The sequence below is a fragment of the Scyliorhinus torazame genome, chromosome 11 (genome assembly GCF_047496885.1).
Source record: "Scyliorhinus torazame isolate Kashiwa2021f chromosome 11, sScyTor2.1, whole genome shotgun sequence".
Taxonomy (NCBI): domain Eukaryota; kingdom Metazoa; phylum Chordata; class Chondrichthyes; order Carcharhiniformes; family Scyliorhinidae; genus Scyliorhinus; species Scyliorhinus torazame.
The window spans coordinates 183,975,320-184,002,152 of NC_092717.1; the positions used below are offsets into that span (position 1 = coordinate 183,975,320).

The 26,833-nt window shown below is 46.4% G+C and overlaps 1 protein-coding gene across 13 annotated transcripts in view; it reads right to left on the reverse strand.

Annotated features, from left to right (window-relative positions):
- LOC140385700 (uncharacterized) overlaps window positions 1–26,031 on the reverse strand; it is a 661,829-nt gene extending 635,798 nt beyond the window's left edge. For 12 of the 13 annotated variants that reach the window (XM_072468137.1, XM_072468135.1, XM_072468131.1 and 9 more), the window contains exon 1: window positions 25,373–25,534. The gene's annotated coding sequence lies outside the window, so the exon portion shown is untranslated. Of the gene's footprint in view, window positions 1–25,372; window positions 25,535–25,859 lie in introns of those variants that run through there. The other variant, XM_072468125.1, reaches the window with a different exon arrangement.
- Between the last annotated feature and the right edge of the window lie 802 nt (window positions 26,032–26,833).

Consider the following 26,833-nt stretch of genomic DNA (forward strand, 5'->3'; position numbering starts at 1 on the left):
CAGAATTATGTTCTGGAGAACCGTGTTTCAATCCCACTACAGCAGATGGTAACATTTGAATTCAATAAAAATCTGGAATTAAAAGTCTAATGATGACCATGAAACCATTATCGACTATTGTAAAAACCCATCTGGTTCACTAATGTCCTTTAGAGAAGGAAATCTGTCATGCTCACATGTGACTCCAGATCCACAACAATGGGTGGGTGAGTCTTAAATGCTGGCCTAGCCAGCAACGCCCACATCCCATGAACAAATTTAAAAAATTATCTTAAAGCTTTGATCGAATCACCCTTAACCGTCTAAATTCCAGTGAATACAACCCTTGTATGAAATTTTGTAGCTTAATGCTGGGTGGGCCAGATAATATTCTGATAAATCTCTGCTACCTCTCCATGGACAAAATATCCTTCCAAACACGTGCTCATTGTACTTCAGAGATGGTCTAACCTTGGGGCTTTGTCTAACTCAAGCATGAATACTCTGGGCAGCACGGTAGCAGTGGTTAGCGCTGTTGTTTCACAGCACCAGGGCCCCAGGTTCAATTCCCGGCTTGGATCACTGTCTGTGCAGAGTCTGCATGTTCTCCCAGTGTCTGCGTGGGTTTCCTCCGGGTACTCCAGTTTCCTCCAACAAGTCACGAAAGAAGTGTTGTTAGGTGAATTGAACATTCTGAATTCTCCCTCTGTGTACCCGAACATGCACCAGCGTGTGACGACTATGGGATTTTCACAGTAACGTCATTGCAGTGTTAAGGTAAGCCTACTTGTGACGATAATAAAGATTATTATTACCCTCTTGTGTACTAGTTCTACAGTATGTGGTCAGCATTCCATTAACCTTTTGATTATTTTCTGACCGGTTTATAACATTTTAGTGAGTAATGTCTGGACCTTTACTGTTTCTAGCTGCTCCCTTTTAGGAAGTACCCAATTCTATCCTTTATAGGTCCAAGACCCTCACATTTGTTTGCATTAAAATTTATCACCATTTTGTCCTTTCATTTAATCTATCAATGTATTTTCATAATTCTACCTTTCCATCTACACTGCTTACAATACCACCTACCTGTGTCATTGCAATTTGGATTCATGGCTTTCTATCCGGTCATTAGTAAATATGGTGGTGAATAGTTGAGGCACCCACACAGTTCCTAGTGGGTCACTACTAGTCACATCCTGTCAATTAGAAAACCTGTCCATTAATGCTGCGCTGTCTCCTTCTACTCAGTCAACCTCGTAACCAGATAATAACTTGCCTTCAATTTTACCAATTGTCAATGTTCTCTGTTGATTATTCTTTTGTCTACTATGGACGTTCCCTCTCTCCAACCAACTGAAGATGCTGAAGGCATGCGACAGGTCTATAATTTCCTGGGTTTCCAACTTTCTTACAATGGCAGAGCGACATGGGCAATAATGAAAATGAAATGAACAACTCCTGTATCAAAAGAACTTTTGAAGTATATAGTTAAAGCATCTGCAAATTTCTCACCTAAGTCCTTCAAAGCTTGGGAATGGAACCCATCTGGTCCTGGGGATTTGTCACTATTTTCCTCATTATTGAAGGCAGTATAGTCTGCATTATTCAGCACAGAAAGTGGCACTGGTTCACTACTGGACAGTCATAAGGATTTCAATTAAGTATAGGTACAATTTATATCTACCTAATTTGTGAGGAAAATTACAGACTACAACATCAGAGTGAAGCACTGGTTACAGATAAAAAGGGTCACTGGTGGAAAGACCAATTGCAGTGATGAGAAATACGACTGAAGAATAAAGCTTAAATATTACTTTCTGCAGTAAAATAGTATCTTAATAGGCAACTTTTTTTTTTTTTTTTTAATTTAGAGTACCCAATTATCTTTTTCCAATTAAGGGGCAATTTTAGAGTGGACAATCCACCTAACATGCACATTTTGATGAGACCCACACAGACACGGGGAGAATGTACAAACTCCACACAGTGACTCTGGGCCAGGATCGAACCCAGATCAGCACCACTGCACCACCCATAATAGGCAAATGTAACAGAAGACTGGTGCCAGATATTTGATGACAAAATCTGGTTGAATAAGTCACAAAATGAAAAGTTTACCCCTCCGTTGTGGATAGTTTTGGCTTTAACAAACTTTCAAAACTACCAAATGCAGTTTGGTTACAAACTTTTAATTTATTAGTACCCAAATCATTCATACATTTAGTGCAACTGGCTTCTTGTGAATTTCAGAACATATTCAACACCAGACTGGATCGCAAAAGTGAGAGTTTCTCCACTGCTAGGCAATCAGGATTTGTATTTGAAGATAAACACAAATCAGCAAAATTAGAATGTACTAAACTTGAATCTCCCTTTATTCAGCACCTCAAACTGTTCACACCACTAAAAAAATGTGTCACTTCCAATAGGTCAACCTAATGTACAAACGGTTCAAAATGCATTCAATACAAACCACATTGGGAAGGAGGGTCTATAATTGCACGACATCATTTCAGAACACAAGTCGCTTCAGTGTGTTTGCATGTCACCATTACATTAATGGAGAGAGAACACAGCTATGTGCAAATTAACTCGGCCATTCCATTTTAAGTATGTTGTGATCAAATCCCCAGTTTCTTACATAAGACATACTGTCCCCATTTTCCACAACTTACAAACACACTCCTATCAGCCTCTCCACATTCCACAAATGTTCAGGCTTTTACTCCAGAAAGAAGTTACCAACTTCAACAGTTGAGGAAATAAAACTAAAAATATGTAGTGTACTTCCTCAAAATTCTACCAAAAAATTACTATGCTGCATCACATGTTACCACGCACACATAGGGTCCTATTGCATGCACTTCTTTATTTTTCTCTTTATGTCTGAAAATCTGGTTAGTTCAATAGAACCACATCAGACGGATCAAGCACTCTTTACCAACAATCAGAACAAATTAGTTGCAGCAAGTGGATTGCAAGACTCTGTCAAAGTAATAGCTGAGCTACGTCGCAATTGTTTATAGCAACATGCGTTCAGCTCTATTAAGTCATTAATCACCATCTGTTTTCATTATTACAATATCTGAAACAGTATAAAATGTTTTCAAAAATTTGACAAACACACCACTACTGAAGCAAATAGCCACAAACAAAACTAGGATACCTCCTTTCATCCAAATTCCTTTACTTGGGTCAGTTCAAACCATAGTATGAAGAATCAGAATGCTTCCAGCAAGGAAGGTGGCCATTTGAGCCATCAAGCCCATACAAGCTCTTTGCAGTTGGTCCCATGTACTTACCCCTTCACTCCTCTCCAACCACACTCTCAGGCAGCTCTTAAGCTACTCACCACAAAAGTGCTTTCCCTCATGCCAATCACCTTAAATTGTGACCGCTGGCTCTCAACCCTTCTGCCAATTGGAACAGTGCCCCCCCCCCCTCCCATTTACACTGCCAACAGCTCAATATTCTGATAACCTCTATCAAATCACCTTTCAACCTCATCTTCTCCAAAGAAAACATATAACCCCTAGCTTCTCTCACTGAAGTCCCTCAATCCTGGAATAATTCTTGCAAATCTTTGCTACACTTTCTATAGACCCTTGGCATGCTTCCAAAAGTGTGGTGCCCAGAATTGGATGCAATACTCCTGCTGAGGTTGATCCAGTCTTTTTAATAAAAAGGTGCATCACAACTTTAACCGCTTTGATACCTTCAATGATCTGTTCATATATATGCCCCCAGATCTTTCTGTTCCTGTACCCCATTTAGAATTGTATCCTTTATTTCATCTTGCCTCTCACTGATCTCCCTATAAAAATGTATCACTTCACAACTCATCTGCCATGTGTACCCATTCCGCCGCCCTCATGTCCTTTTGAAGTCTATCACTATTCTTCTCATAGTTCACAAAACTTCCAAGTTGTGCATCACCCACAGATCTTGAAGTTGTGCTCTGTGCATTCTTCAAGTCACATCAAGAAAAGGAGTCCCTTTTATTCCTTGGGCTTCAGCTTTGCTGACATGCCTGTTTGTGTGGCACTTTATTAAATGCCTTTTGGAAGTTCACATGCACTACTACTCAAGAAAACCAGAGAACCATAGAAAAGCTACAGCACAGAAGGAAGCTTTTTGGCCCATCTTGTCGATGCCAGCCCAAAGACACCCAGGTGCCCTTTCTAATCCCACCTTCCTGCCCCCAGCCCATAGCCCTGTAGCTTACAGCACTTAAGGTGCAGATCCAGGCACTTAAGAGTGCCTCCTCCAATTTGGGCATCAAATTCCAGACACACATGTAAAAACATTCTTCCTCATGTCCCCCCGACACCTTCTGCCACTTATCTTGAATCTATATCCCCTGGTTGTAGAATTCTCACCAAAGGAAACAATTTTATCCTGTCTATTCTAGCTCCTCCCCTCAATTTAGTACAACTAAATCAAGTCACCCTTCAGCTTTCTTTGCTCTACCCAATCTCTCCTCATAGCTACTGATGTAGCTCCTTGTGTAATGTGGTTGATATGATGTTTCGAAATGGAAGCCGAAGACTACACAGCCCATGAAGCCTGCTGTTCCATTAAATATCATGGCCAATGATGGGCTTCAACCCCACAATCTCTCTCCACCCCCCACACCCAACCATATCCTGCTCCCCATATCCCTTGATCTCAGGCACTGAATATATTTAAGGCTGAGGCAGATTTTAGTGATGTCACACTTCAAAAACAATTCTAAAAATTCACAACCTTTTGAGTAAATAAAGTTCTTCCTCACTGAATCCTAACTGGTTAGCCACTTAACCTGAAACTGTGCCCCCTTTGTCTAGATGCCCTAGCCAGGGGAAACAACATCTCTGCATCTATCCTGTCAAGTCTTTTCATAATCTTGAATGCTTCAATGAGATTTCTGCTCATTCCTCTAAACGCCAGATAATTTGAGCCAATTTAATCAGCTTTTCATCATAGGACAAATCTCTCATCCCAGGGATCAATCTAGTGAACCTTCATTGTACCACCTCCAATGCAAAGAAATACTTCCCCAAATACAGTATTCCAGGTGTGGTCTCAAAACCCTGTACAGTTGAAGTACATTTGAAGCAAGACTTTTTGATTCTCCAATCCCCTTGCAATTAATGCCAACATGTTATCTGTCTTCAGAACTGTTTGCTGTACCTGCATGTCAAGTTTTTTGCATTAGTTGTCTGAATACACCCAAGTCTCTCTGAACATCAACATTTACAAATCACAGACCTTTTCTGCTATTATAAAATATTCTGTGTTTATTCTTATGACCAACATGAATAACCTCAACAATTCCCCACATTATAGCCTATCTGCCATCTTGTTGCCCATTGACATGCTCTGTCTATATCTTTTTGCAGCCTGTGTCCTCCTCACAGCTTATATTTCACAGCCCTCTGACATCACTCCATATTATGACCAATGTCTATGCAATTTTCACCATTACCTCTCTCGGCACCCTTGGACGCATCCCATCTAGAATTTCTACTCATCAACTTTAGGCACAGCTATGTAACTTCCTTTTCTCAATGTTTAGCTCATCCAATACTTCAAACGACCTCCTTTATTGATTCTGGCACCATCTTCCTCCTTGGGTAAGGCAGAGCAAAGTCCTTATTTCGTATCTCCACTATGCCCTTCAACTCATGCGCCGATCTCCTCCTTGGTCCCCAATTTGTCCCAGCCCTCATCTTGTTGACCCTTTTACTATTTTGAAAAATACTGTGCCTGTAGGTACAGCACATTTTTGCATCCCTCATCTATTCCTTATGATACGAAGATCACTGCTCCCTAAATGTTCCCGAATTGACATTGATCCACTTGACCACCTCATGACCCAGAACCAAATTCAGCAATGCTTCCTTCTTCATTGGTTCAGAGATGTATCAAAGAAAATTCTCCTGAACATACTTCAGAAACTCTTTCTCCCTCCTGTCCTTTACACTCCATAGTGTGAGATAGGTAGTGGCAGAGAAGGGAACTCTCACAGCTCTGCAGAAGCAGTTGGTTTTAGAAGGCTAAAACAGCAACATCTCTCTCAGCCTTGCTTCAGAAAACAGATGTCGAAAATAAAGAGAAATGAAGAGAAGTTCACAAGAAGTCTGGAGAACAGTGGAAACTGGGAACCAGAACAGATTATTGTTCAGTAAAGTCATGGTTGAAAGAAAATTGGATCCGGAGAGGCAGAAAGATATCTGCAATAGTACTAAGGTTTGTAAGGAATTACTACAGTTTGGGAGATATATGAAATAATTGCGGAAATCAGTGGCTGGACCTCGGCGTATGTATAAAGCCTTTAAGACAAAGGAAACCAGAAGGAAGTGGTGAAAACCCAAAAGCGAGGAAAGCTTGATGGAGGCAGCAGAGGAAAACCATAATTAAAAGAAGATTTGAAAGTATGACTTTGAAAGCAGAATTAAAATCACTTGTGTAGAAGCCAGAGTTCACTTCAGTCAAGCATTCATCGGTTTTATCATTTTATTTCGACAAGCACAATGGTTTAGTGATGGAGAGATTTTAGCTGGAAATAATGCATGGTTTAACAATTCTGCAGTCAGCGAGTTTCTACTCCTTGAACAAACACATAGGCAGTCAGAATGCACTTTGAGGATTATAGCTGTTACTGCAGTGCACTATCTGTAAGCTTGTGAAGAATTAAATTTCCTGCTGGACAACCAGGAGGCCCACACTATACTATGGAATGTTCTCTTCTCAAGGCTCCTTTCAGAGTACATCACTGTAATTGAAGTGACGAAGGAGAAAAACTTGGAAATGGCGACCCTGTTTACAGGATATTGTATAAAAACAATCATACTTATAAAATGGTCCATCATTCTATTGCTGGAATTCCAAATGCATAGCAAGGACAACAGGTTTAGCAGTTAGGTCCCACATCATTAATTTGAGTAATAAAGACACGAACACACAAGTTAATTTGAACATAACTGCAATAGGGTGTTACGACCGGGATGGGAGGGGTAAGCACATTATCTCGCCCCGCTACTCCACAGGCCGTTTATAAATTTAAAAGCTAGATTTTCTCACCATAATTATACACAAGAACATAAGAACTAGGAGGAGTAGGGCACCTGGCCCCTCGGACATGCTCCGCCATTGAATATCATAGTTGATCTTTTTGTGGGCTCAGCTCCACTTACCCGCCCATTCACCATAATCTTTTACACTTCAAAAATCTATCTACCTTTGCCTTTAAAACATTTAACGAGGTAGTCTCAAGCCTCAACTGTTTCACTGGTCAGGGAATTCCACAGATTCACAACCCTTTGGGTGAAGAAGTTCCTCCTCAACTCAGTCGTAAATCTGCTCCCCCTTATTTTGAGGCTATGCCTCCTAGCTCGTTTCACCTGCCAGTGGAAACAGCCTCCCTGCTTCTATCCCATCTATTCCCTTCATAATTTTATATGTTTCTATAAGATCTCGCCTCATTCTTCTAAATTCCAATGAGTATAGTCCCAGTCTACTTCATCTCTCCTCATAAGCTAATCCTTACAACTCCGGAATCAACCTAGTGAATCTCCTCTGCACACCCTCCAGTGCCAGTACGTCCTTTCTCAAGTAAGGAAACCAAAACTGTACACAATACTCCAGGTGTGGCCTCACCAGCACCCTAACCTCCCTGTTTTTAAACTCCATCCCTCTAGCAATGAAGGACAAAACTCCATCCCTCTAGCAATGAAGGACAAAATTCCATTGGCCTTCTTAATTACTTGCACCTGCAAACCAACTTTTTGCAATTCATGCACAAGGACACTCGGGGCCCCTCTGCACAGCAACATGCTGCATTTTTTTACCATTTAAATAATAGTCCATTTTGCTGTTATTCCTACCAAAATGGATGACCTCACTATTGAATCAATATTGTACTCCATTTGCCAAGGCCTTGCCCACTCACTTAAACCTCAACCACTGGTACCCAGAATAAAAGAGACTTTAACCAGGCTCAGAAGTGCAGAACAATTGTTTACTATAAATCAAAACTGAAGATGGACTTCAGTGGCAGCAGGAGCTGAGCGGTCGCATGCAAGGTGGCTCCCGTATGAACACTGAAAACAACCTTTTAACCCTATCAAACGGGCACCAAAATTATCCACAACCCTCAGACCATATCAAAGAGGAACCCGAAAAGAGAAGAATGGGAAAGAACCAGCCTCTCACAAAAGAAGCCAACAAGGACAAGGGGAGGGAAACCTCAACCTCTGAGCAGGCAGCCACAAGAGGTGGCACAGAAATGGGGAGTGCCGATTCCATGGAGTTCTGCGCTGACTGGCAAGCTCATGGGCTTTATCATCACTGAGCTGCAGAGGCAGATGAGCAGAAAAGAGACCTCCTGGCAGCCGTCGAGATAGCGATGGAAACAGCGAAGGCCCCCATGAGGGAGCCGAAGGGCAAAATGGAGCAACGGCTGGAAGCCCAGGAATTGAAAATGAGACCTAGAGAAAGCTTCCTCAGACCAAGTGGGCTGGATTGCAGAATTGAAGACCCAAGTGAGGAGCTTGATCAAGACCCAGAAGGGCCCAAGGGAGAAAATCAACAATCAAGATAACAGGTCTCGCCGCCAGAACTTGAGAATCATGGGGCTGCCGGAGGGGAGAAACCCCACAGAATACGATTCGGAGATGTTCAGGAAACAGAGGCTGGTTGTACAGACCCATGTACAGTTTTCTCCTTTGTCACTGTATGACACTCTACAGGTGAAACCCAACTCTTTTTTTCTTTTCTTGTTTATTCTGTAACCATTACTTGAAATACCAATAAAAATATTTTTCAAAAAAAAAAATTAACAATTGCAAGTACTGGTTAACACACAATTGTAATTGGGAAGTATAATTATCTGTCTCAGACACAGGCAAAGGACAAAAGGCCTCTCTGCTGAGATGGGCTTTAAGGGACGGACATTAAAAAGAATATTGTATGCAGTTGACCTGGAGTTCCCTCATGTGAAGATAGGCTGCTGGTCCCAGTGGTTGCCTGGAAGTTCTCACCAATTGGTCTAAATGCAGAGCGGTTATTATACAAACGAGGATTCTTCTCTGGCTACAGGTTGATAGCCACACAATTGCAGGCATTGCCTTCAAAACCAACAGGTTCAATTTTTTCCTCTCTCCCAGGTCAACACCCAATTGTACAGGTAATGCCATGTTGTTCCGTTTTGTAAAAAAAAAAAATTCAGTAGAGATAAGATTCTAACAAAAGGCAATCTTTCAGCACAGGAGCCAAAAGGGCAAGAGAAGCACTGACTGCAGTCATACTTATAAATAGAGAGGGGGATAATAATAAGAGTGGAGTGTTGGATGGTAAGTGGAGCCTAATGTGGATATAAAAAAGGAGCAGAGTGGGAGGACAGACTCTTAGGAAATCACAGTTAATAAAGTAATAGCATGATAGATCAAAACATTTACTGCAATTCCAGAGGAAACTGGATAGCCTCGAATATGGTACTGGAGGGAGGATACACGATTGTAACACATTGCCACAGGTCCAATGGCTCTGAAAACATATACACCAATGAGATGAATCAAAGTGTTTGAGGGTTTATACAGTAGTAAGATCACCAGAGAACAGTTGTACTGAAAGCCAGAGTGCTAATCTTTACATTATGTATAAGAGGACAAGGTGTGCCAATGTAAAGTATTGCATAAATACTGATGGGGAGAAACAGAGCAAGAAAAATGTAAAATAACAAATCAGGAATCTGATATGTACATTATATTCATCATTTTCAATGCCAAGGTTACATTGAGAAAAACAAATGCTGGATATATTGCCAGAGTAGTGGTGGATTAATGTGCAAAGTCTGTTCTTCACATCAGCCAAAACAGTGTTATATCTGACACCAGACCCAGCTTAACTGTGCACACTTTTGATAGCTACACTTCAAAAGGGATATAGGTACACTGAAGACTTAGAGGACTAAGTGCAAAGAGGATGAACTATAAGGACAGATTAGATACATTTAAGTGCTACAGTCTAGGACATGGGAAGAAAATAACACCAAATATTAAATTGTGGATAATGAACTCAATATTATTTAGCCGGTCAGGCCATCAGGGCCAATGGACACAGGCTTAAATTAATAGAAAAGCAGTCATTAAAGCACAGAAAGAAAAACATTGTTCTGTTAAAGAATTATAAATGTTTGGAATAATTTACCATGTAAGGTAGTAGAGAGAATGATCATACAAAATGCAGTTGGATGCTGGGCTAATTCAGAATTGCCTTAATTTTATTCTCATGTTTCCATATCTCAGAAAAGGAGTAAACAAATAAATAGCAATAAATTATCCTTCCTGATCCATGGTCCACGTTAATCAGTTACAGCAACAGCTCATCCAGCCAACCTCTGGGTAGGAGGGAAAAGGTGAAGGAGAAAGGGAACAAAGGAGAGACAATAAAAGACATTTCTTCAGCCAGCTTATGCACAGAAGACCCAAAGATCGTAAATAAAACCCAGAACCATGCACTTCCAGCTATTTCCAGGCAGGCGGCAGGCACATGCATAGAAGGCTTCAAGAATGGAAAAAACCCAAGCCCGCGCATTTGCGGGTATTCTAGTCACAGCGTGTGAACAGAAATTCTGAACATGATTCAAACAAAGTTTCCCCCCACTCCTCCCCAAGTGATTTGTTACAGCCCACATAATCTCTAGCTCTTTAGATATCCAGTATTCTCTGAAGTCACTGCCAGAAAATACATTTAATACCAGACAAACAGAAAAACTTGCCATTCTGCCCTTTGAGCCTGCTCTGCCATTCAATTTGATCGTGGCTGATCCCTATCTGAATGGCAAAATCCCATGTTCTCCCCATACCCTTAGCACCTTCAGAGTCAAGAAATTTATTTCCATCCTGAATATATTCACTGACTTGGCCTCCACGGCCTTCTAAAAGTTCCACAGGCTTACCACCCAGAGTGAAGATGCAAGTAATCGGCGATCGGGCGCAGAATCCATTTTTCCGACCGAATCGGGAGCGGCGCCTGCTATACGCAGGTTGCGCATGCTCCACCCCTCCAAAACTGTGTATTTGCGGCATATGCCGTTGGGACGGCCACAGGGCGTCACCTGAAGCCCTTCCCCGATGCTCCACCCCTGATGGGCCGTGTTCCCGCCCACGCGGTTGATGTGTGGTTTCAGCGGTCGGGAACGCCGTGTGGCGGCTGTGGTCGTGTCCAGCGCCGCCACAGTCAGGTAGGAGCCGTGCTGCTGGCCGGGAGACAGCCAGGCAATGTCCAGTGGCGCACTATCTGGCAGGTGGAGTCCACGCACAACCAGCGCCATGTTGTACGATGCGACCGCTGCAGGTCATCGCGTTGCCCTTGGGCGGCCACAGAACCACCAATTCTCCGGCCGTTTATTTTGTGGAGCTGGGCGTTTTACGTGGCGTGGCTGCAGGCCCCTCACCAATCAGAGGATCGGTGCTGGGGCGCCGCTGATTTTTCCACATAAAACACCCCGGATCCTCCAGACATAGCCTCAAAAATCAGAGAATCCACGCCAACACCTAGTTGGTTCATCGACATACAGATCTTTAAAAAAAAACTCATACACGTTCCAGGAATTCAGCCGCCACAGAATTGCTAATTTGGTTTGCCCAATCTATATGCAGATTCAAGCTACCTATGATTACTGTAGCACCCTTGTTACATGCATCTCTAATTTTCTGTTTGATAATAATAATATTTATTCTCACAAGTAGGCTTATATTAACACTGCAATTAAGTTACTGTGAAAATCCCCTAGTCACTACATTCCGGTGCCTGTTCGCGTACACAGGGGGGGAATTCAGAATGTCCAATTCACCTAACAACATGTCTTTCAGGACTTGTGGAGGAAACCGGAGCACCCGGAATAAATCCACGCAGCCATAGGGAGAACGTGCAGACTCCTCACTGACAGTGACCCGAGCCGGGAATCGAACCTGGGACTCTGGCGCTGTGAAGCAACAGTGCTAACCATTGTGCTCACACAATTTAATTGCATCCCCGACCTTACCACTGCTGTTTGGACAACTCCCACAAATGTTTTCCTCCCCTTATTGCTTCTTAGTTCTACCCAGACTTATTCAACATCTAGATTCAAGTCATTATCCTTTCTCATTCCTGCATGGATTTCTACCTTAACTAACAACGCCATCCCACCTCCTTTTTCCCAGTCATTCCTAAATAGAGTACCCTTGGATGTTCCATTTCAAGCTTTGGTCACCCTGCAGCCACATCTCCAGAATCACAATCTTATTGTATCCGTTTGTATCAATTTGCACTGTCCCGAAAGGCATGCTGCGAGATGAATTGGACATTCTGAATTCTCCCTCAGTGTACCCAAACAGGCGCCAGAGTATGGCGACTAAGAGCTTTTCCCAGACCTGCAGGTACCCGAAAAAATTCCACCGGGCAACTTGTACTTTTCCTCCAGGTCCTCGAACTTCACAGATTTGCACCCATGAACAGATCGCCAAATCGCTCAATCACCCCTGCTGCCATCCCCGAAACCGCGTATCCAATCCAAACACCCTCCGCCCAATGTAAACCCATGGTTGTCACAGATCGGTGCCCACACCGAGGCAGCCTCCAGGTCCAAATGCTGCTTCCACATCACTGGGCTCATGGGAGTGCCTGGCCCACGAGAACGGCAGAGATGCTGTGAACAAAGCCGTAAAGCTCATTGTCCTACATGATGCCGCCTCCATCTGACCCCTCCCCAACATCCCGTTTCCTAATCATGGTGCTGTTCGCCACCCAATAGTTCATCATGTTCGGCAAAGGCAACATCCCCCAAAAAAATCTCACTCCAGGAAAGACCTCCTGACCCACCCACAATAACCCAGTGATCATCGGAATAACCTTTTTGAAAAACGACTTCAGGACAAAAGATTGGGAGGTTCTGAAACACGAACAGAAACCTTGGCAGCCACGTCATTTTTACTGTCTGCACCCATCCCGCCAGCGACAGCACATCCCACCTCAAAAGTTCCCCTTCATTTTCTCCACCAACCTAGTCAAGCTCAGTTTGTGCAACTGCACCCAGTCCCATGTCACCTGAATGCCCAAGTATCTAAAACTTGTCCCCACTATCTTGAATGGCAACTCCCCTAATCTCCTCTCCTGCCCTCTAGTCTCAATCAGGAACACCTCGCTCTTTCCCATACACAACTTGTGCCTGGACAACCTGCCAAATTCTTCCAAAACCCTCCGATACTATGAAAGAGGAAAGTCACTTATTGTCACAAGTAGGCTTCAAATGATGTTACTGTGAAAAGCCTGTCGTCGCCACATTCCGGCGCCTGTTCGGGGAGGCTGGTTCGGGAATTGAACTCGCGCTGCTAGCCTGCCTTGGTCTGCTTTAAAAGCCAGCTATTTAGGCCTGTGCTAAAGCAGCCCCTGGGGTGGTTACCCCATACTACCCAATGGGTCCGAAATGTATAGAACATAGAACAATACAGCGCAGTACAGGCCCTTCGGCCCACGATGTTGCACCAAAACAAAAGCCATCTAACCTACACTATGCCATTATCATCCATATGTTTATCCAATAAACTTTTAAATGCCCTCAATGTTGGCGAGTTCACTACTGTAGCAGGTAGGGCATTCCACGGCCTCACTACTCTTTGCGTAAAGAACCTACCTCTGACCTCTGTCCTATATCTATTACCCCTCAGTTTAAAGTTATGTCCCCTCGTGCCAGCCATATCCATCCGCGGGAGAAGGCTCTCACTGTCCACCCTATCCAACCCCCTGATCATTTTGTATGCCTCTATTAAGTCTCCTCTTAACCTTCTTCTCTCCAACGAAAACAACCTCAAGTCCATCAGCCTTTCCTCATAAGATTTTCCCTCCATACCAGGCAACATCCTGGTAAATCTCCTCTGCACCCGCTCCAAAGCCTCCACGTCCTTCCTATAATGCGGTGACCAGAACTGTACGCAATACTCCAAATGCGGCCGTACCAGAGTTCTGTACAGCTGCAACATGACCTCATGACTCCGGAACTCAATCCCTCTACCAATAAAGGCCAACACTCCATAGGCCTTCTTCACAACCCTATCAACCTGGGTGGCAACTTTCAGGGATCTATGTACATGGACACCTAGATCCCTCTGCTCATCCACACGTTCAAGAACTTTACCATTAGCCAAATATTCCGCATTCCTGTTATTCCTTCCAAAGTGAATCACCTCACACTTCTCTACATTAAACTCCATTTGCCACCTCTCAGCCCAGCTCTGCAGCTTATCTATATCCCTCTGTAACCTGCTACATCCTTCCACACTATCGACAACACCACCGACTTTAGTATCGTCTGCAAATTTACTCACCCACCCTTCTGCGCCTTCCTCTAGGTCATTGATAAAAATGACAAACAGCAACGGCCCCAGAACAGATCCTTGTGGTACTCCACTTGTGACTGTACTCCATTCTGAACATTTCCCATCAACCACCACCCTCTGTCTTCTTTCAGCTAGCCAATTTCTGATCCACATCTCTAAATCACCCTCAATCCCCAGCCTCCGTATTTTCTGCAATAGCCTACCGTGGGGAACCTTATCAAACGCTTTGCTGAAATCCATATACACCACATCAACTGCTCTACCCTCGTCTACCTGTTCAGTCACCTTCTCAAAGAACTCAATAAGGTTTGTGAGGCATGACCTACCCTTCACAAAGCCATGCTGACTATCCCTGATCATATTATTCCTATCTAGATGATTATAAATCTTGTCTCTTATAATCCCCTCCAAGACTTTACCCACTACAGACGTGAGGCTCACCGGTCTATAGTTGCCGGGGTTGTCTCTGCTCCCCTTTTTGAACAAAGGGACCACATTTGCTGTCCTCCAGTCCTCTGGCACTATTCCTGTAGCCAATGATGACATAAAAATCAAAGCCAAAGGTCCAGCAATCTCTTCCCTGGCCTCCCATAGAATCCTAGGATAAATCCCATCAGGTCCCGGGGACTTATCTATTTTCAGCCTGTCCAGAATTGCCAACACCTCTTCCCTACGTACCTCAATGCCATCTATTCTATTAGCCTGGGGCTCAGCATTCTCCTCCACAACATTATCTTTTTCCTGAGTGAATACTGACGAAAAAAGCAGGTTGTCCACATACAGCCCATCCCTATGCTAAGTGCCCCCCCCCCCGCGCAATCGTTCCCCAGTCCCCTGATGCCCCAAGCACCATTGCCAGTGACTCTATCGTCAAAGCAAATAGGAGTGGACACCCCTACCTTGTCCTCTGATGCAGCCCAAAATACTCACTCAGTTTGTCTGCACACTTGCACCTGGTGCCTTATATAGCAACCGGACCTAGTCCACAAACCCCATCCACAAACCCCTGCCCAAACTGTCCCAGCACCTCCAAGAGATACTCCACCCGATCACTCCCACTCCACCCGATCAAAGACTTGTGCCGCGCCCATCGTCACCACCTACTCCAGCCCCTCCGAAGACATAATAATTACATTAAGCAGCCTCCTCACATTCACCGACAACTGCCTCCCCTTCATAAAACCCGTTTGGTCTTCGCCAATCACCCCCGGGACTCAGTCCACATCGCCAACAGCTTGCCATCCACATTCAGCAACCATATTGGGCGATACAACCTACACTGCTCCGGATCCTTGTCCTTTTTCAACATCAGGGAGATGAAAGCCTACGACAATGTAGGGGGGGGAAATTCCACCATCTCCCTTGCCTCATTATACGTCCTCACCAGTAGCACCAGGTCCCCCTCCCAAAATGTTTTTATAAAACTCAACTGGGAACCCGTCCGGTCTGGGTCCTTCCCTGCCTGCATAGCCTCCATACTCCATCGCCTCCGTCAAATCAATTGGGGCCCCTAATCCCTGAACCAGCTCCTTCTCTACCTTGGGAAACTCCAGCCCAAAACCGGCAACCCCCCCTCGTATAACCACCTATATTTACGCCTAAAACACCACCTCCCGGTCCAGCACGGTAGCATTGTGGTTAGCACAATTGCTTCACAGCTCCAGGGTCCCAGGTTCGATTCCCGGCTTGGGTCACTGTCTGTGCGGAGTCTGCACATCCTCCCAGTGTGTGCATGGGTTTCCTCCGGGTGCTCCGGTTTCCTCCCACAGTCCAAAGATGTGCAGGTTAGGTGGATTGGCCAATCTAAAATTGCCCTTAGTGTTGGGTGGGGTTACTGGGTTAAGGGGATAGGGTGGAGGTGTGGACCTTGGGTAGGGTGCTCTTTCCAAGAGCCGGTGCAGACTCGATGGGCCGAATGGCCTCCTTCTGCACTGTAAATTCTATGATTCAACCCTAATTGTCCTTTACTCAGCGCCTCTTGCATCCTCAGCTACTGGGCCAGCATTCTGCCTGCCTTCTCACCCTCCTCTGGCCCTCTGTTACTGCCCCACCACCTTTCTCATGGACACTCACCCAAAATCTATCTGGAGCCTCTGCCTCTTCTTCAACAGCCTGGTCTTTGGGGCCTCCAAATACCTATCTTCTTCTCCGCTGTTACCAGACTCCTGAACGACCCTATTATGGACTGACCTGATTAACACTGCACCCTCGTATGCTTCACCCGATTCTGGTGAATACCCCCATTAAGTATTTTCTTTTTTTAAATTTTATTTTCATGAACTAATGATTTGTTTTGAGCTGCTCACAGAAAAATACTTTTCACTGTACTTCGGTACACATGATAATAAACAAATCCAATCCAATCCACCCTCAGGATCTCATCTACCAGCCTTGCCATCTTGGCCTGCTCCACTTTCTCCCGATGCACCCAAATGGAGATAAACTCTCTCCCTAACAAACACCTTAAGCGCCTCACACAGCATGGCAGCTGTGACCTCCCCCTTACCAATTAGCTGCACGTACTCCCAAATGGCAGACCTCACACCTCATCAGCTAACAGGCCCACCCCCAGCCTCCACTGCTTGCACTGGCACCCTGGCACCCCCCCGGTCCACTTGCAAATCCACCCTGTGCGCCGCAACTCCTGAGTCAACCATCTATGCCAGCAACGCCTTGGGTTTTTTCCCCTCCCCCTTAAATGATCAATCAGTGTGAGTCCAAGTCAGGAATCTTCCCTAGCACCTGCCCCATGAAATCTACATCATCGACTTCCGGTTGCGGCGATGCGGAGCTAAGCCGCACATTTCGGCAGCTCTCGCTATCACGGACTTTTGGGCTCTCCAGAGGAGCCCCAACGGAAATTTTTTGATTGAATCCCATGTGGGAAGGTGAAGTAAGGTCCCGCTTACGTTGTATGGCAGGGATTAGCAGTGGAGCGCCGGAGAAAGAGGCTTTGGAGCAGCGGCAGAAACGAGGGGGAAAAAACAAGATGGTGGAGGGCGGTGATCGAGCAGCATGGGGGCCGGACCAGCAGGAATTCCTCAGGCGCTGTGTGGAGGAGCTTAAAAAGGGAGGTGCTGGCGCCAATGCTGTTGGCGATCGAGGGGCTGAAGGAGACCCAGAAGGCCCAGGCGGTGGAGCTCCATGAGGCGAGGGATAAAACTAATGAGAACGAGATCCTGGGCCTGGCGGTAAAGATGGAGGCGCACGAGGCGGTGCACAGGAGGTAGGCCGCGAGACTCGATGTCCTGGAGAACAGGTCGAGGAGGAAGAATCTCCGGATTCTGGGTCTCCCCGAAGGAGTGGAGGGAGCTGATGCCGGGGCGTACGTGAGCACGATGTTCCATTCGCTGATGGGTGCGGAGGTCTCTCCGAACCCCCTGGAGCTGGAAGGAGCTCACCGGGTCCTGGCGAGGAGACCCAGGGCTGATGAGCCGCCAAGGGCGATAGTGGCAAGGTTCCATCACTTCGCGGACAAAGAAAGTGTCCTGAGATGGGCCAAGAAGGTGCGGAGCAGTAGATGGGAGAATGCAGTGATCCGAGTCTACCAGGACTGGAGTGCGGAGGTGGCAAAGAGGAGAGCTGGCTTCAACCGGGCCAAGGCGGTGCTGCACAAAAAAAAGAGTCAGGTTCGGAATGCTGCAGCCTGCGCGACTGTGGGTCACTTATCAGGACCGACACCACTATTTCGAAACGCCAGAAGAGGCTTGGACCTTTATCCAAACAGAGAAATTGGACTCGAACTGAGGGGCTGTGGTTGTGGGGGGGATGTTGACTGTATACGGGGTTGTAAATATGGGTAAAAAATGTTTCATGGGTGGGATGATGGATGGGGATGTGGGAAGAGTTCTTGTTAAATTTTTTTTCTGTTGACGAGATAGTGGGAAATGTGGGCGTCGGTGCTGGAGGGAGGTGAGACTCAGGGATGGGGGAAACTGGGATAAGGCTGCAACAGGAGCTGCGCCACAGGGGGTGGGGCTGGCTCAGGAAAGCGGGGGCTTTTTCCCGCGCTAGGGAGGGGGGGGATGGAGGAAGGTAAGGAGGAGAGACTCCCACACCAGGGAGATCAACGGGAACGCGAGGGAAGCCGGGGTCAGAAGTCAGCTGACTCACAGTAGTAGTATGGGGGGAGCAAAAGAGCGAGATGCGGATCTGGCGGGGTTGGGGGGGGGGGGGGGGGGGGGGGGGAGACAATAGGGTTGCTGCTGCACTGGCCGAGGGGCAACTGAAAATGGAAGAGGTAGTCGGGGCGGGGGTTCCCGGTCTGGGGGACTGGAGGGTGCGGGAGGCGCAGGCACGGGACTGGCCTAAGAAAGGAGATGGCTAGTCGGCAAAGGGGGGGGGGGGGGGAGCCCCCCAATCTGGCTGATCACGTGAAATGTGAGAGGCCTAAACGGGCCGGTTAAGAGGGCCCGAGCGTTCGCGCACCTAAAAGGGACTGTAGGCAGACGTGGTCATGCTTCAGGAGACACATCTGAAGGTGGCAGATCAGGTCCGGTTAAGGAAGGGATGGGTAGGACAGGTGTTCCATTCGGGGCTGGATGCGAAGAATAGAGGGGTGGCTATACTGGTGGGGAAGTGGGTGTAGTTTGAGGCCAAGAACATTGTAGCAGACAATAGAGGCCGTTACGTGATGGTGAGCGGTAGGTTGCAGGGGACGGAGGTGGTATTGGTAAATGTATACGTCCCGAACTGGGACGATGCTGGTTTCATGAAACAGATGTTGGGGCGTATTCCAGACTTGGAGGTAGGGAGCTTGATAATGGGTGGGGATTTAAACACGGTGTTGGACCCAGCATTAGATCATTCCAGATCTAGGACAGGGAAGAGGCCGGCTGCATCCAAGGTGCTTAGAGGGTTCATGGACCAGATGGGGGGAGTAGATCCGTGGAGATTTGCCAGGCCTTTGACCAGAGAATTTTCTTTTTTCTTCCACGTACACAAGGCCTACTCCCGGATAGATTTTTTTGTTTTGGGCAGGGCATTGATCCCGAAAGTGGAGGGAACGGAGTATTCGGCCACAGCCATTTCAGACCACGCCCCGCATTAGGTGGAGCTAGAGCTGGGGGAGGAGAGGGACCAACGCCCGTTGTGGCGGTTGGATGTGGGACTGCTGGCAGACGAGGAAGTGTGTGGAAGGGTGCGGGGGTGCATCGAAAAGGTACCAGGAGGCCAACGACAACGGGGAGGTGCAGGTGGGAGTAGTATGGGAGGCGCTGAAGGCGGTGGTCAGGGGAGAGTTAATCTCCATCAGGGCTCATAGGATGAAGAGAGAGGGCAGGGAAAGGGAGAGGTTAGTGGGGGATATTTTAAGGGTGGACAGGAGATATGCAGAGGCTCCTGATGAGGGACTACTCAGGGAGAGACGAAGTCTCCAGACGGAGTTCGACCTGTTGACCACAGGGAAGGCAGAGGCACAGTGGAGGAAGGCACAGGGGGCGATATATGAATATGGGGAGAAGGCGAGTCGGATGCTGGCAAATCAGCTCTGTAAAAGGATGGCAGCGAGGGAAATAGGTGGAGTCAAGGATGGCAGGGGAACTACAGTGCGGAGTGCGGTGAAAGTGAATGAGGCATTTGAGGCCTTTTACGAAGAGCTGTATAGGTCCCAGCCCCCAGGGGGAAAAGAGGGGATGCGACGATTCTTGGACCAACTGGGGTTCCCGAGGGTGGAGGAGCAGGAGGTGGCTGGTTTGGGGGCGCCCATTGCGGTGGAGGAGCTGGTTAAAGGACTGGGGAGCATGCAGGTGGGGAAGGGCCCGGGGCCGGATGGGTTCCCGGTAGAGTTTTATAGGAAGTATGTCGACCTGTTAGCCCCGTTGCTGGTAAGGACCTTCAATGACCCCAGTGGCGAGTGTGGTCACGAACCGGCGGAGGTCGGAGTATTTCCGGCTGTACCGAGGGACGAGGCAGGGGTGCCCCCTGTCCCCTCTGCTGTTTGCATTAGCAATTGAACCTTTGGCCATGGAGTTAAGGAAAGTCGGGGAAATGGAAGGGGGTGGTCAGAGGGGGAGAGGAACATCGAGTGTCGCTGTACGCAGACGACTTGTTGCTGTATGTGGTGGATCCAGTGGAGGGGATGGTTGAGGTCATGCAGATCCTAAGGGAGTTTGGAGACTTCTCAGGCTATAAGCTCAATGTGGGAAAGAGTGAGCTCTTTGTGGTGCAGCCGGGGGATCAGGGAAGAGGGATAGACGACCTACCGTTGAGGAGGGCGGAAAGGAGCTTTCGATACTTGGGGATTCAGGTAGCTAGGAGCGGGGGGGCACTGCACAAACTTAATTTGACGCAGCTGGTGGAACGGATGGAGGAGGACTTTAAAAGGTGGGACATGTTGCCACTCTCGCTGGTGGGCAGGGTACAGTCGATTAAAATGGTGGTTCTCCCGAGGTTTCTTTTTGTATTCCAATGCCTCCCAATTGTGATTACCAAGGCCTTCTTCAAGAGGGTAAGCAGGAACATTATGGGATGTGTGGGCGGGCAAGACCCCGAGGGGAAGGAGGGGGTTCCTGGAGCGTAGCAGAGATAGAGGAGGGTTGGCGTTGCCGAATCTGGGTGGCTACTACTGGGCAGCCAACGTGGCGATGATCCGTAAGTGGGTGATGGAGGGAGAGGGGGTTTGTTTTGTATGGTTGAAAATTTTGTTAAAAATTCTTAATAAACATTTTTTTTTTAATAAAAAAAAAAGAAATCTACATCATCCCAATTTGGGACATGAACGTTTATCAAGACCACTGGCAGCCCTTCCACCTTCCCACTCACCAGCATGAACCTCCCCAAGTTTCCCACAGTAGAGCATCGGGTTAGCCATGCTGCCTCACGGAGCCGAGGTCCCAGGTTCGATGCCGGCTCTGGGTCACTGTCCGTGTGGAGTTTGCACATTTCCCAGTGTTTGCGTGAGTTTCGCCCCCACAACCCAAAAACGTGCAGGGCAAGTGGATTGGCCACGCTAAATTGCCCCTTAATTGGAAAAAGATAATTGGGTATTCCAAATTTTTAAAAAGATAACGTTTGCCACAGTATTCTCCACCTCGTCCATCGCCACCACCACCTCCAGCCCCTCCGAAGGCATAATTACATAAAACAGCCTCCTCACATTGCCGGCAACTGCCTCCCCTTCACAAAACCTGTTTGGTCTTAGCCCATCACCTCCGGGACTCAGTCCTCGATTAGAGGCCAACACCTTCGCCAACAGCTTGCCATCTACGTTCAGTAACAATATTGGGCAGTACAACCCACGCTGCTCCGGATCCTTGTCCTTTTTCAATATCAGGGAGAAGAAAACCCTCGACAATGTAGTGGGGAAAATTCCTCCCTCTCCCTTGTCATCAACAAACACTCGCACAAACTCCTCCACAGTTCAATGCCCTCACTCTCCTCCCGGTCCATTGTCCCTCATGAACTCCATTGCCTCTTCTAGTGTGCCAAAATAGTACTCGCGCTTCTGGAAAGTCACCCAGAGGTGGGCCAGGTATAGCATTCCGAACTTCACCGCCTTTTAAAGAGGGCAGCCTTGACCTGGTTAAACCTGGCCCTCCGCTTTGCCAGTTCTGCTTCCAGGTCCTGGTACACCGCAGTTCGTTGCCTTCGATATGCGCTTCCTAGTCTGCCTCACCCATTGGACAATCTTCTCCTTATCCAAAAGGCGGTGCAACTGCACCACCATCGCCCTTGGTGGCCTCATCAGCACCCTGTGCGCTCAGTTGACCTCCAGGGGCCGATCAAAGGCCCATTTCCCCCATCAGCTTCTCTAACATTTTGGCCACATACATGCCAGCCTCCATACCTTTGATGGCTTCGGTCGTCATCGCGATCCTCAGGTTGTGTTTTCTGCAGCGATTCTCCAGATCCTCTACCTTTTCCTTCAGCCTCTTTTGGGTCTCCCACATCAACCCCTAACCTCTACCTCAGTCACCAACGAGGCCAACTGCTTCTCAAGCTCCCCCACCACCTCCTCCACTTTCTGGGTCGCCCAGCCCTGGGACTCCATCCTCTGCTCCACTTTCTCGATCCCCAACTTGGTCAGGTCTTCCAGGCCCTCCTCCTTCTACCTGACAGAACTTTGCATTTGGGAACACTACTAGTTGCTTTATTGACCACTGGGCAGGCAAAACAGCTGCCTTGCCCTCTTATCCTGATGCACACCCCGAAGACTCTCCTGTTCCAACAGCTCTTTTATTCTTGCCTCATTCCTAGTTTGTGGATCCATCCACCAGCCACACCAGAGAAGCAAAACCTTCCACAGGCACTTCTGCACCTCTTTGCATTAAATACTTCACCCTTTGGCAGGGAAAAGATCATAAAATACCACCTTGAGCAGTAACCATCAAATGTGCGACCGCTGACTCCATGGCCGCCACCGGAAGTCCTTCAACCCGGTTTGTCAGTCTTGTGTGCATGTGTATATCGAGGGTGGTGCAAGTTAACGTGGGAATTAAAAATTAGATAATAGTTAACCAGTTGTATTTGCTGCATGTTTCATTATAGTTCTTGTTATAAATAAAATGTAGTCGTGTTTAAATTTACAAACCTGGTGACTGCAATTATTAGATAGTCAAAGGCTATTGTGTTGTGACTCCGAGTCAAGTGGAATTGACCATGCACCAGCCCAGGGTGTCATAACAATATCATCTATCTCAACTGGAAACTTGAATATTTGGTTTTCTATGTTATCAAAGTCATTAATAAATATAATTTTGGCTCCAAAAAGAGGCGATTAAAATGGTTCCTGTTTTCGATGGTTACTGGTAACTTCTGCTGAAAAGTGCACCTGTGAACAGCAGGCAAAGAGAAGTGAAGGCCAAGGAAACTCACATGAGCAACAGCTACTTGGACAGAGTCTAAAGGAAACACTGACGCCTGTGGAACCATACTCCAACCTACAGAGGTAGAAAGTTGGGGTGGTGCTCAATTATGTCTAGATCACCAATGCAGAGAAAACGCTTTTTAAATCCAGAGCGATTAAAACCTGGAACCACCTAGTTGTGGTAAATAGCATAGATGCATTTAAGGGGAAGCGAGTACGCTACAGTGAAAGAAATAAAAAGGTTATGGATGATCGGATTGGAGAAAGTGAAGTGAGCGGTGCCTCATGTGATGCATAAATCAGCTGGGCCAAATGGCCAGTTTCTGTGCTGCAAGTTCTTGCAAAATAAACTGTAGCTGAGAAGCAATAATCAGCATTCCAGTTTATTGAGATAGTGAAGAGGAATCCAGCTCCAAATTGGAGATGGATTGTTTCAGCAAGTGTCGTTACAAGTGATCCTGTGCATGACTGCACATCAATACATTCAAAACAATATTTTACAGAATTATACACATTGCACAGCTGGATACGCACTTTATACACATTTTAAATATTTAATTTGCCTGGGGTACTCTTAAATTGGATGGATACCATGAATTAGATATAATCCAGTTGCATCAAAACCTTTATACAGTGTAGTCACCCTAGGATATTGCATGGCATTAGCAAGGGTCAAGCAAAAAGTCTCCAGAGCAGTACAGCTGAAGAACGCCATTGTAAATTAGCTTAGTCATGGATGAGGCATACTTTTAAGAGTTACTACCAGCAACACTCCTCCCAATTAGCATCTTGTTCTAAAATACTGGTTACTAGTCCGTCACACACCACATATAGGCTGCTTGCAATCTTAAACCCCCCCTTAACCTCCACACATTTTTATTAAGTTAGCCTTTGTTTTCTCATTCCTTACCTCGTACTATTGGCTGAATGCCTGCATTACAGAACTGCAAAATGTCACTTTGGAACTTTTGTGGGGAGGTGGCGGCGTAGTGGTATTGTCACTGGATTAATAAACCAGACTCCCAGAGTAATGTTCTGGGGACCCAGGTTCAAATCCCACCACTGCAGATGGTGAAATTTGAATTCAATAAAAATCTGAAAAGTCTAAAGATGACCATTGTCGATTGTTGTAAAAACCCATCTGTTTCACAAATCTCCTTTAGGGAAGGAAATCTGCCGTCCTTACCTGGTCTGGCCTACATGCGACTCCAGACCCACAGCAATGTGGTTGACTCTTAACTGCCCCCTCAAGGACAATTAAGGATAGGCAATAAATGCTGGCCCAGCCTGCAACACCCATGTCCCGTGAACGAATTTTTAAAAACTGATCACCAAGAAGCAGGCAAGCTGTTCAGATAAAACCCTATAGGCAACACACAAAGGCATAAATTCACATTCATGGTTTTCCCAATTGTCAACTTCTAAGTCAAGTTGAGGCGATTCCTTCAAGAGGTAAACAAACTGTTAATTCACAAGAGATAAACTAATGCTCGTCCAGTCATCTCCCATGTCAGTTCCCATCGGGTTCCTGAGCAAAGCCAGGGAAAAAAATCCACACTCCCTACAAACTGAACATGGGCAGGAGATCAATTTTAAAACAGCCATAGAAATGTATTCACTATAAAATTAAACCTTGATGAGGAGAAGATAACTAATCTGCGATACATACAACCTACACAAACAAGGGGAAACAATGGCTGGTCACTTTAACCCCTGCTTATTCATCACCTCCCAACAGCAGTTGGGTGGGTGGTGTCTTAAACTAGTCTCACTCATATTCATCCATCCCTTTTCAAACAAAAACTCAATAGATCTTTTAACCATCTAATTTCCCCAAAACATTTAACTTAATCCATTGCATCGGTACACTTGATTAGACAATCTATGCTGAATGGCCAAGCCCCATGCTTCGTGTTGCCACACCCATTCTAACTGGAATCCTACAATTCCAAAATCACAACAAAGAATAAAACAAATACAACGCAATTGAAATATACACACTCGCACACAAAAGTCATCCAAATACAAAATAGAGTTTAGAAAAACACAAATCTGCATTGCACCAGACATCAGTTCACGAGTTAATTTAAACACAAAGCTAGCTTTAAAAAAAAAATTACACATTTTGACAAGTTCACCCAATCACAACAGAAAACGCAGCCGTGTAATGCCCCAAGTAATAATTAAGAAGCGCAAACCATCTTAACTTTTTTTCTTTTACCTGTATTGGGTATAAGTTCCTGTATTTTTTTTTAATACCGCAGTTGTTCCTCAGGATATGAGGATCTTTATCGCTATCTATTGTACCACAGAGAGTTCTCTAACACACAGGGCTGGGGATGAAGAGACAAGTCAATCCCGCAAAGTTAGTCAGCCTGCTGAAAGGGGGAGGGGCGACTACAACCAAACCTGATAAACCGTCGCGACGTGCGAACGCCACCTTCTCCCGCCTCCTCGGCTCTTGACCGACAGGCGGGTCAACCAATCGGCGCTCGGATTGGGGTTCTCTCTCACTCCCCCCCCGCCCCACCAGCGCGAGCTTTCGACGTCAGACTTCCGCTAACAAGTTGCGTTGACAGGAAAGGCACCGCCCCGAATAACTGATAATCCTCCCCCCCACTCCTCCTACTAATCCGCCCCAACCCAACCACCTCCCTTTAATGTGGCGGAATTTGAATATATATTTTAACGTATGAAATACGACTTACGTTTTGCTGACTGGAAATCTTGCTACGGTATTTTTTTTTAAATTTCTATTTCTTCCCCTCCCCAACTTTTATTTGAATTTCTCGCTGCCCCCCCCCCTCTCCCTTGTCGTTTTCAAGCTTGGCAATTCAATCTGTGCGACCGCTAAAAGGTCCTCTTCCCAAACTAGTGCGATGACGCAGCGTCTGATTGCCAGGACCTCTGGCCAATTGCTTGCTGCGTCAGGGCTTGGTGACGCCGGATTGTGATGTGGGCCGGCCAATTGCGCCGGGCGCCCGGGGGCGGGATCTGCGGCGGCGGCGGCGAAGTGAGGCTGAACAGAGGGCAACGGGAGGGAGGTGTGCCGAGTGTCCAGGTGCCCATCAAACTGACTGATGGCCTGACCGTTGATCGGACTATTTCCAGCACTCTTCCCGCCCCCCATCCCAAATACGGGAGATTCAACCTTATAAGTCAGCCTTTGACGTTTTTGGTGTTATCATGCGTATTCTTTCATTGAGGGCACATTTTCCAAAATGTCCTCTTGCATCCCATATTTTGACAACTCCGGTACAAATATGTGCTACGCCTGATTCCCCCACGCCCCCCACCAGTTTAGTGAAAACTCCCAACTTCCATTTGACACAGCCCTAAAGGATCAGCCTATGTTTCCCCATGTGTGTGATGGGAATGGTGTGGCAGCCAGGGGAGGTTGGGCGAGGTCGTGGCTTCAAAAGTAAAGTTGGGTTCATTGGCCTCTGGATCGTACCATCATACTTTCTATCCCCACAGCATGCAGTATTTCTTGGGGGTTGCTTGAGGAAAAATATCCGAATGGGCACTGCACTGTCAAGTTGCTTTTTTTCCTGTGCTGTTTCTGGCTTTATTTTTTTTTAAACTGTTGGAAGAGCGGGTAAGTGCAAAAACAAAATTCTGCAGAGGCAAATCTGAAGTGAAAGGAAATACCAGAAATACTCAGCAGGTCTAACAGCATCCA